Genomic DNA, 12,455 nt, shown 5'->3' with positions numbered 1-12,455 from the left:
AATTTTGATCAGGTTATATAAAAACTAGTTGTGTTGTCAATCAAAGTCTTTTCATAAGGATTGCGAATTGATTGATTGCCGTATTTAATGCTACTTTATGTTTACTTGTTATGTAACACTGAGTATATAGAGGTATTATCTGTTATATCAGTTACTATACAACAAAATGAGATCGTATCGACTGTGTCGTTTTCATTCCTGAGTTTAGCTTTGTCTAATTTCTCGGACTTCGCTCAACAGTAAAAGTTCAAGTGCACAAAAAATATTATACTTATGTTTGTACAGCTAACGATAGTATTTAATTTACATAATGTGTATTTAAGTAAATGATCTGTAAATACATACGTAAGCTTATTACATGTATAGTAAATGGTTATAAAACTTTCAATTGAAACCCAACGAGCCTACAAAAAACGAAATTTAATTACAAAAATTCCACTTGAATAGTCAAAAAAGCCTTGCACACGAATCCGCTTAACCAGTAATGGCACAATCATCAAGTTAGTTGTACTGTGAAATCTCCGAGATAGACAGTCATTGTACTCAGCGGATGCGGCTACATCAAAGTAACGACCGACAGTACCAAATTACTGTTTACCAACGGTGTAAAAACTTTGACGGGTCCCACACGGAGGCTCCGGTTTCAATGCCTTTGATGTTTTGTTATGATCGAATACATGTTAATGAGTCATCAATATACTGTAGAGTGCTTTTAAACGATTCCTTTGCTTGTGTTAGAATACTCTCTGATGTTGATGGAACATTGTTAGGAGGTAATGTGAGGCTCAAATTAGATTAGATTAGAGGATAGACAAATGGGGCCTTTGTTATTCGTAATGGTTTGGAAACCTGCTTTGTTGGGGCTGAAGTTGCAGATCAAAATGGCATGAACTTTGTGAATGTTGATGCAAAAGATAATGTAAAGTTTGTAGCTGAGGTTTAATAGGATAACAATCTTATTATATCCAAAAATATTGCTATGCTGCTTTTACTATTACTGCGTAGTTAAGTTGTTTTAAACTAAATAACGTTTAACTTGGGTTTTTTCAAAATGTGGAATGCAAGTCATAACTCGATTTAAATTTTACAACTACCTTATTTTCGGGTGATCTTTTGGTTTTGTTTAAACATAATAGTCATGTTTACTACCAACTAAATAACGACAAAACATAATATACAAAAATTCTAGTAGAGAGAACAAAAGCGGGCCGAGACCTCCCACCAGCAAGTCGTTAAGAACTATGCCGCTCGTAAAACAATTCTCCCTCAACCCCTAATTGCGATATTTATAGGCGTTGTAAACGCTTATCTCTGCATTAAAACTAACTAAAAGATAAAGATTTCAAACGTCTGTTTTAGAACCTTTATCTGAGCAATAAACCTTAAACCTACTTCCCCACATTTCAGTCTGACTTATCTGATTGCGACTGGCCTGACTACCATTTGTAAATGGTGGACAATCTCGAATATTGGTCGCGACTGTCCGAGTAATGTCAGTGTAATTTACAATAATTACCTTCAACAATTGCAGATTTGTTTCTAATCTAATACAGATTAGTATAATTGATATTGATATAGACATCATAAAGCTTGCTATCTAAATGGAAAGCCCGAAGGATAAGTGCACAAATAAAATTTGATATAATTGAGTAATTTGATGTTATTGTAGGGATAAAGTGTTTACGTCTTTGTTTGGTTTTTCGTGAATGTAAAGATAATGTAAGAAGGAAAATCCGAAGCGTATCTTTACTGAGTATTACGTATTATTTCATCATTTTCTTTCTCGTGACTAGTCTCTGTTTAAACTAGTTTAAGCCATCTAACTAACTCTGAGCCTTTGATTTTACTACAATTAAGAAATTATATTGCACATCTTTAAATTTTCTGATTGCTTAATTTATATAGGTAAATACATTTCGTTTATTTCTTGATTGTGCTTTGGTTGAAACTGACATAATAGATGTAGATGGCATTTGAAAAAAAAACGCTAGAATCTGATCTTACGCAACACAATCTAGAAAGGAACCGAAAAATATTTAATGAAGTCAGAAAAAACTGGTGCAAGGCAAATCCAGGGCACTGCACTATAGTTGTAAATAAAAGGTGAGGCGAAATAAATTTCCCCCGAGTTGTATTAGTATTTATGGTGGCAATAAACAGCCAAGCTTTTGTGAAACGCCGCGCATTGTAAATAATTTCGTTGAGCGCAAGTTGCCTTGTAACACTTGTTAAGGAGAGCCAACGAAACAGCGGACATGATTTATTGATAAGCGCTCGCGATTTTTTTTGTCGGTACTTTTTGAATTATGGAGATTTAGAAGTATTATGATTTATTGTGATGTTATAATCGGGTTTTTCAATCTGATTAACTTTTGATTATTAAGTTGAGAATGTATTAAAAATTTATTGTTTTAATTTTGAACCTATTGATCTTTTTTCCAGTGTAGGAGTTGTTGTGAATGGTGTGAATAAATTTCAGATAGTTTTTGCTATTGCATTTTTAAATATTTATCCCAATTAATTAAAGTCTTGTTAAAAACAGTAGTCGACGATAACTTATATAACATTTAACTTTACAATGGATATATTACTGTTTGCGGTGAATAAAGTAACTAATATACTTTATTCATTACAAACAAGATAAATTATGACCATAAAGTACACAGTTAAAGCCACAGTCTTGGTAGGTTTGCATTGAATTTTATTACTAGGATTTAAAACTAAGATGTTTTCTACAGCCATCATATTTGTATTGAATTTTATTACTAGGATTCCAAACTAAATTAAAATAACACGCCAAATAGATACTGTTCTTGACTTTCGTAGAATGTGACGTAGATATTATGTCATGTGAGTCATCAATGCAGGTTTTTACGCTCCTTTCGTTCGCTTCAATAGGTAATAAAACACTATTTAAACAATGCAGCAGAACGTTGTTTACCCCAGGATTAGTGACACCACACTATCCATTTCTATTTTCAACTTCAAAGTCCCGGTCCTTTGTCGCTCCCCGCTGACTTCAAAGCCCGCCAGAAGTCGGCAAAACTCAAAGAACGACAAGACAATACTTTAACTACGGCTATAATGATTATGTATTGTAAGTTTTCGGCTGTCAGCAACTTTGTGTATGGCGCTACGTCAAACAGCCCGCTAGTTTATTGCGGGGCCAAAATGGCATAATTGTTGCCAATTTTACTTCAAGGTCCCCTTTTCGCAACTTTAGGTATGTCCAGTTTTAAAGAAAGTGTTGCTTTTGTTGAAATGCAGCTATTTGCAGGTACAAAAAATTTAAAGGTTTTTAACAGACTTGCATATTACAATAATCATGCGGGCTTAAGTTGTGTAAATATTTTTTGAGATACCGTTTTTTCTAGACGTTTCTTGAACTGTACAATTACCGCAATTACATGTAGTGTTTTGAATAGTGAAGAAGAAAGTTCTACAGTTATTAATAACCAACGAGAAGTGAAGCAAAAAGCTACTTTAAAACTCAGAACACAACTCAAGTCGTCAAAACATAAAATTTAAAATACACACACAAGACCTCACAGACCGATAAATATAAAACAAAATCGTCTACTGAATAAATATTTCACTATTATAACAGAAACACCAGTAGCGAGTGCGTAACAAAACATTAAAATATGTAAACACGAACGAACAGACCGCGTGCACATAATAAATAACTACTTTTAACACATTCCGAGAAATGCATTGACAACCTTACATTTACTATCAAAAAACCAAATTCCAATCTTATTACTGAAGAGCTAAAAGATAATTTCGATTGTGAAGATGCATCAAATGTTTTGTTAGAAGGCGATGCAATTCACGATTTTCGTAATAAAATTTATATGAGTTTGAAACATACGGCAGGGTGTGACAAAAAATCATTCTATTTCAATTCTCGTGAAGTTGAAAGGGTTGTTTATGTGGGTTTAAAGGGAAGCTCGTAAAACAGAAGTAGTAAATAATTAATGAAATAGCTGAAATAAAATTTAAATTTATGTTGATATGTAAATTTTTAAGACAGTTTTATTTGTCACGGCAGATTTAAACAGAATATTCAGTTGGAATTAAATTTTACTACTCGTGAATAAATTTAAAGCTATTTACTAATTTACAATTTTCTAGAACTGATGAGAATCTTAGAAATGGTTTAAAATGTTTTGCAAATCCTAAACCAAATTAACTGATAAACGTTAATTCATAATCTATAATCCAAGATTAGCAAACGCGTGCCTTTTCTAATTCCAACTCTTTGTTATCTAATCCGTGTTATTTTAAAGGAGAATTGAGTCGGGATTAAATTTTGAATCTTATCTGTCTCGAAAGATGACAAAACTTGTTGTCTCGACGATTAAAACAATGGGCTATACTCGAAATGGAATAAAGGATTTTATCTAATTTTGATCTAACAATTTGGATAATTCAATCAGGATATTTCTTTGGAACTAGATTGGATGGTGAGAGTCCAAAGTTAATTTTGAACTGATGAAAGTGAGCAGCAAACAGCAAACGCTTGATTCCTTTTCTACTCCAATAAGGGCTTTTTACTCTATGAGCTAAAGTAAGCCCCATGGTAACAGAATAATACTTTTTAGTTAAAATAAAAAATAACTACACGATATAAATGAGGTATTTAAACGATTACCTGTTTATGTTAATTGAAAATGTAATGACAAGAAACATGGGTATAAATATTTCCCATAAGATTATAAACCGTTCATTGAATTCATTGTGCTACAGTTACAAAACATAATCAATATATTAGCATAAAATTCTAAACATGAAACATTCTTCACAAATAACATTTCAATAGAATTATTCGAGCAGACTGCCTTTACAATAAGAACATGATCATAATACGTATACAATTAAAGTATTGAAGTCCCTTAACACATCAATAATCAAAAAAGCCTCACCCTTAACTCAACGTTTATTCCAAAACGTATTATATTACATGTCGTACACGCATGAATACAGTATAAATAAACTGCGCCCACCATAAAGATAGCGATAAACAAAATTCAGCCCTGTGGTTCATTCCCCTTTTTTATTGGCAGGGGGCAATTTGAGACGATGTATTCTACCAGTTTTACCAAATACAAATCAGAAGCCTGATATCAAAAATTTACTAAACGACAACTCTTATGAAGAAGAAAATAAAGTCGAAAATTCTACAGCAGGTAATTTCGGTGAAGGAAAACAGGATGTTGCACCAACGTAATTTATATTCCAGCTACGGTTTAGTGAGAGTTTACGAAATTGTTAAAGACAGATAAAAGGGCGATATTTAGATTAAGGGGGTGGTTTATGGGAGGTCTCAGATAGACGGTAACACTAAAATGACAGACATTACGAGTAACGCTAATAGTAACGAATGGGTTCTAAAAAATGTTTGACGCGATATTATTAATGCCGCCTGACATGTTTATGTTGAATGTGTTACTGGTACTTTAACTAAGATATATGAAATATCTTATTCTAAAACAGTTGACGTTGTTACTGGTACTTTTACTGAAAAGTATGAAATGTCTAATACTAAGTCAGAATACTGGAATAAAAATAGGTAAATTATTGTTTGCTTCTTGTGCAAAAGATGTGTACTATAAAAGGCTTAGACCTTTATGAGGATAAGTTCATGTTTGTAAATTTTAATATTGCTATTTCATAGTTTATGTAATTTTGTATTTTAATAATAGAAGACTTGTGATAAACAGTAGGAAAATAAAAGGTTTAAAAAAACAGTTGTGCAATAATAGACATGTTAATGTAAATAATGACACAAAAGAATTTTAAGTCCATCATTTATCAAACAACAATCAGAAATTGAGTACATTACACGTTTATCATCATCATTATTCCTTCATAATAATAAATTACATGTCATTTATATTTTCGCTTTCCCACATATAAATATTGTGAAATCTCTTACGTTGTGTAATTAACTGAGAGCTTATTTAAGTTTCACGTCGTTAATACTTTTTCGGATGGAGTTGTCAGTTTAATGACTGATCATTTGTTTGTAATCGTGTAATAACCATGATTCATTTCACGTACACCTTTAACAGGTTATTCAAGAACACAAAATGCGGAAGAATTCTTTACTTGTTCCTTATTTTTGTCCCAAATAAAATCCCTCTTATCATGACAAACAAGAATGCTATCAAACTGTACAAATAACCGAACACCATTAGCTTTAAACAAACAGTTTAATCGCACCGCATATAATTTAATTAAACATTGCTATCTAAATAAAACACAACAAATTTGTTCACTGACAACTCTGTTTGTCGTGAAATAATGTCGGCAAATATTATGTGGCGTGTGTCAACAGACCCGTCGAAATTTATTGCTGTGAATCCATTGCTGAGACCTAGACAAATTCTTGGTTGTCGTCGAGCCGCATGATGTACTATCCACTGGTGGTTTGGATGTTAGCTTTGAAAATGAGGTCGATATAAAAAGCGACATGGATGACGAATGAGACGATGCTATCGTGTACACAGTACATGAAATATTTTTCTAAATAGATGGAGATAAGTGAGCGTAGATCGTGACGTGTGGTAGGAAAGTACTTTTGGCAGTATGATTAATGGTGGATCAGTGTATCATCAAGGCCTAGTAAACAGAGGTGAAGCACAGGACTTATGGGCTAGGCAGGGCTGCAGTTGGATTAACTAAAATGTTTAGGTAACCACGATGCGGTGGCTTTGTACGTCTGATAAGATTGTTGTGAAGTTTCCTCTCATGAACCTTGATGTTATGTAAATCGAAAGGCTTAATGCATTTAATAACGCTTGTAAATTTAACATGACAAGTAATTACGTAGATATAATTAAACATTATTTTTATTGGACTATCTCCTTTTTAATTATTTAAGTGTCGTGTCAAGGACAAAATCGTGTGAAAACATGTCTTTGTAAATAAAGTATTTTATTGACGAAAGCCTAATCAAATTAGGACTTCAATAAAAATTGCGACTATAATCACTATTTTCTTAGTTATTATACTTTGAAGCTTTATATTGCCTCGTTACAATGGAATTATATTTGTGTAAAAGAAATGTTATATCTTATTATTTTTCGCACGTCCCAACGTACACAACGTATTACAGTAATATCCGAAAGTAATTTCTTGCCAAAAACCGTGTGATTTTTTTCGTTTTGTTGATCTTGCTTTATAAAATAATGTTCCAATGATTTATAACTTCCTAAAACAATACATTCAAGTAAAGTCATAAAATCTTTGCTGAAGGTAAAATGTGTTTCATGAACAAATTATCGTGCTTAAATATTTACACGTCCAATATCTGTAAGGTTGCGGCAACACCCAACGTCATTAAACCGTAGACGTGCTGGAAAAAATATCAACATAAATAAACTCATTTTCGTTGGCGTGGAGCAAACTCAAAGTGAAATTACCGAGGCTCGAGGCGACGTGTGTATGAAAAATTCATTCGGAACATAACAAGAGGGCGACGACGAATAATAATTTGAATAAATATCAAGGAGACTCCCATACGAGTGACGTGACAAAAAGCGGGCTCAGCCACGCGTGTTTATGCGTTGTGATGGTGTAATTTGGCAGTTACAGTTGGCACAGATCGTGTAACTCGACTCGACGTCTTCTCGTACACAAAAATGTTATTAACTTTTTAAGGGCACGTCGTGGAACGCTCACGAAATCTGATTTTCGAGCCCCTTTTGTAAATACACTTTTGTGTCGTCATTTTATACAGATAATGCGAGATTACGCATTGTTTTCGTGAACCGCTTAACCGATGTTATTACTATTCCATTCACATGGACCTCTTTCATGGAAAGATCGGAGTTACGACGCTCGGTTTATAGCTCACACATCCCCTCTTCCGAGAAGGTCCATGCCACACAAAAGGGTGCTAAGTGTGCTCGCAAACACAAAAATAATAACAAAATCCCCGTGTATTTTGACAACATAATACTCGACGGTCACAAAGGCCGTCACGTCACGAGCAATCGGTTTCGCTTCCTCGCCGCCCTTTGAGAAGGGTTCCAAACAAGTTTCGCAAATAATTTATTAAAAAGTTTTTTTTCAGTGTTCGCGGCAGTTGGCTCACCGTGCGCTACCGTTTGACGGGTCGGCGATGAAAGATTTCGTGGAGATTATAATTGACAAGATCTTTGTTGGCTGTGACAATGGGGTTTAGTATAAATCGGGCTATTGTTGGTCGGAAGATTAGCTGGAGTGGGCCCCGGCACGGTGGGTTTAATTCACGTCGTAATTGAATACAGAGTCTATTCGTCGACACAATGTGCGGTTCTCGCTAAACTTAATTCCTTTTGGTGCCGTCAACGCGTCAGATTACTATTATAATGCAGTTTAACTGGTTCCTTGATAAACGTATATTGTGCATGTTCCCAGAATATTCTTTAATAGACTGCAACTTGGGTAATGTTTAATATGTTAAGTACTTATTCAAGTCGTTGGTAGTATTATAAAGAGATATTTTATATTCATGTTGACTTCCGACGTATTATATTATTTGCTGGGAAGTAATGAATGCATCCTGCCTGCGTTTTATGATGAGAAACATTTTCTCACGTCATAATATTAGCGTGCTTATTAATATATTATTATGAATAGGATAGGATCATAATGTCGTCATTAAATTATCATTCAATACATAAATGATGAAAGTTTGTACTTATACTCAAATAAGTTTTAATACCTAATTTAGTACTGTTAGGTTATAATTTTCTAAATGTCCCTCATCATTTTGTTTTTACTCAATCTCAAACAAATACTTGTTGAATTCTATTTTTTTTACTGCCATGGCAAACTTTTTTTGGAAAAAAAATCTTAGCTTTTAAATGCTTCAGACGTAAAAGTTTTTACTATTACGGCTTTGTACCATCCTATCCATTCGAATTTCTTTTCACCTCATGAAAGTCAAAGGTACATTTAAAAACAAAAACCAATACGCACCACAATCGCATAAAGTCATCAGTGAAACACCTGACTAGGCCACCCAGTGAGCCGAACCATTGCTTCGTAGAAAACAAAGCATAGAGCATAAATTCGCGTACGCTTGCCGCGACGTGTTGCATACGAATGTGTCACAAACAAGCCAGGGTTACCGAATTACTAATTTACCGAATGATTGGTTTTATTGTAATGGGATTCTTATGTTTATGGCGAAAGTGACTGGAGGACGGAGGTACGAAATTCCGTTGGATTTTGTCGTCGTTTTAAATTGTTTTTGAGATTCTTTGTGCATCGTGTTCGATAAAATTGTCCTTGTAAGGATTGTTTGGGACGTTTGAAGCAAATGTTACACGCGTTTCTGAGTATGTGATGTTTCGAGACCATGAAATAAATAAAGAGTACTTTATTTTTATGATAATGCATGACAACTGCGTTTTTAGAATTTTATATTTACTTTTGTCAATAAGACCAAAATCAAGTAACTATAAACATATATACACAAATCTGATGTCTGAGAAATTTCCAGGTTCAAATGTTTTCAGGATTTTAGCTGTTGTATTTGCCACGTTGATTGTAAGTTTCAGGTTTGGTAGCTGAGTTAAACAGTGTCTTCGCCTGTTAGTAACCGGTAGAACTTGTAACCGGTGTGGTATTCATAAAATCATATAAGAAATAGCATACCTACATACACAATATCACACCAGTTATACTCGAGGCCAAATGTAGACACAATATGTGTATAAAATGTATAGCTTTTAACCAAAAATCTATTCAAATTGAACCACCACTACTCCATAGCTGCCAAAACACCAAATCAATACACCAAACTATATTCCCAGCTAATCACGAGCCGTTCAAAGGCCATAATACTCAATAAAGTCAAATCTGACGCGCATGTGACGTTGTTATGACAGACGTCGGATATCAAACAAATTCTATACACAGCCCTATTTTGTGGCACTCAGTACTTCATATATACGATCCAACGAAATGTATTTTATATTTTTTTGGGCATTTTTTTGCGTTTGCGACACACTGTGCACGTGTGAATTGGTAAACGATTTGGTTGGGCATTTGTTTTTTGTACAGCTTTGATCTACTGCCTGAATTTTATTGTAAAATGAAATATAGTTATTTCAGATGTAATTATAGACATTTGACTGACTGCCGCTATGGTGCGGTTGATAGTGGTTGTGATTGGTCATGAGTTCTCTGGTCTGGTTCTTGGTCTTTGAAAAGTACCTGTACACATATAAATACTACTGAAAAGTACATACTATGGTCTTGTCTAGTTTATATTCAAATATTTCTCTATATTCGCCCTCAAATAATGCTCATACGACAGACGCTTAAGGCGCTCTACATTAATAAAAACCCAGGAAACAAGAAGTTGTTTTTCATCTCCAAATATTGTTGTAATCAAATCATCAAATCCCTGCACGAAATGTCTTATAGACACCATTCCTATCCCATTAATACCTTGTCAATCACAGCATACTATTAACCATTTAGCTTACATAACTCTCAATATAATATATCTATTAAATAGATCGTGATCGGTTTCAACAAAGCCTTTGTTACACCTACGGGTTGTCGTGACATTAATGTAATCGTTACTTTTTTATAGCCTGTTCGTGCATTAATTGACTAATAAATTTTGTTTTGATATAACTACTGAGTTGAGTTTTTTATTGTAATCGATAATTTTATTACAGTAATTGGATGTAAATCTAAATAGTACTATAGTGTTATTTTATAGAAAGACGACGATTTACCTAGATTGTAATTTTTACTGTTTTTGACCAAAATAATCAAAAATGAAACTGAGTTTAATGAAACTTTGCAAGGAGACAGCTTACGACCTGGAAGCAAACATGAGCTTTCTTAATTTACTACGATATCTCGTCTTCTGTGCCTTGTTAAAAGCAAGCGAGTCCGCGCAATTCCAATAGTGTTAATACCTAAGTACAAAGTAGGTACCTAGGTATATACCTACCTACCTTTTTCAAGAAGAATGTTTAAATCTTAATTTTTTGTACATTGTACAATGTAACTTAATACCAGGTATAATTTTTATTCCGACCTATTCAAATAAACAATACGTAAAACAATGTAACAACTTCAAATCACACCGACAAATAACATAGTATTGTAAGCTTATTCAATCTTTCTACCATTGCGTGTTCCTAATAATAATAGCGTATAACTTTGTAAGTATGCCACTTATTGATTAACCACGTATATACCACATAATAACCCGCTACAAACATAATTATCGCCTAATAACCCCACAACAATGTTACCTTTTGTAACATCAAATAATACTGGCACTAGGAGAAAATTGTACACCACAGAACAGAAGCTATCGCAATTACTACTCCCCTATACAAAAAAACAACTATTATTACAAAAACAAGTTCCATTATTTAACCAAAACATCACTTCTAATATTATACTCCAGTATTACCATCACAAACCCTTACATTTATGATAATTAATACCTTTTATAAGCAACGTCTTTGAGAAAAAAAGTTATTGTTTCTCATCAACAAAAGCTATTGAATACAGCTGCCGTTTATGGGCAGACAAAGCTCGGGATAACATCGGGGTAGTAGATCGTGGCTTGTCGGCAAATGTCGGGCTTCATCGGCTACAGTCGGCAGCGACGATTGAGTGACGTTGATCGACAGCCTTCTCAGACAGGTATGCCGTGCATCGAGACATGCTAATGGCGCTGTTTACCATATAATAAGTCGCGTATTAACAAAGTGGAATGGCGGCTCCACAACGAATTCCCAATGTTGTTTTTATTCAAATATATTCTATTTCGGTTTTTGTGAGTCCCATTTTGAAATTCGGATTTGTCTGAGCTCATTATGGCGTTATTTGACCTAGACATTGAAAATACCATTGATTCAGATACATTTGATTTAATTTGAATTTATTGTATAAATCTGTATAAGGTAATACGGTTGTTGATAAATGCGTCTCGACTGCAGTGTGGGCGAAGTGATTTCATTACAACAAAAGTTATAAATAATAATCTTATCATTCAATGATATTATGAGTACGAAAAAGAAGTATACAATCAAAAATTTCAGCACTTTCTGCACAATCCGATATGGTCTAGTGGCTAGGATACCTGGCTCTCACCCAGGAGGCTCGGGTTCGATTCCCGGTATCGGAAGACTTTTTGTTTCTTTCCAACATTTGTTACTGAAACACAATGTTGGAAGAAACAAATTATGCACTTTTTTATAAAGATACCCGCAAAGAATATTACAAATATGATTTTTAAATTATTTTTTCTATTCCTGCATATCTTAAATCTGGTGAATGGAATAATGAACCAAAATGTATGTAATTAATAAGGATTAAAATTCTAGGTATTAATTAACAATTTTATATCAAAATAAATTAAATGAAAAATGCAATTTTTATGTAAATTAATTCTTATACTGATAGTATCTAGGAGATTAGAATAA

General features: G+C 33.6%; 1 non-coding gene across 1 annotated transcript; it reads left to right on the top strand.

Moving 5' to 3' along the window:
• The first annotated feature begins 12,085 nt into the window (after window positions 1-12,085).
• On the top strand, window positions 12,086-12,157 carry TRNAE-CUC (transfer RNA glutamic acid (anticodon CUC)). Its single transcript has one exon. It is a non-coding gene; the product is annotated as a tRNA-Glu (tRNA).
• Window positions 12,158-12,455: the final 298 nt, after the last annotated feature.

The sequence above is a fragment of the Anticarsia gemmatalis genome, chromosome 6, assembly GCF_050436995.1.
Source record: "Anticarsia gemmatalis isolate Benzon Research Colony breed Stoneville strain chromosome 6, ilAntGemm2 primary, whole genome shotgun sequence".
In the NCBI taxonomy this organism is placed as follows: Eukaryota; Metazoa; Arthropoda; class Insecta; order Lepidoptera; family Erebidae; genus Anticarsia; species Anticarsia gemmatalis.
The sequence above is the reverse complement of the archived record's forward strand: the minus strand, read 5'-3'. Positions and strand labels throughout refer to the sequence as shown.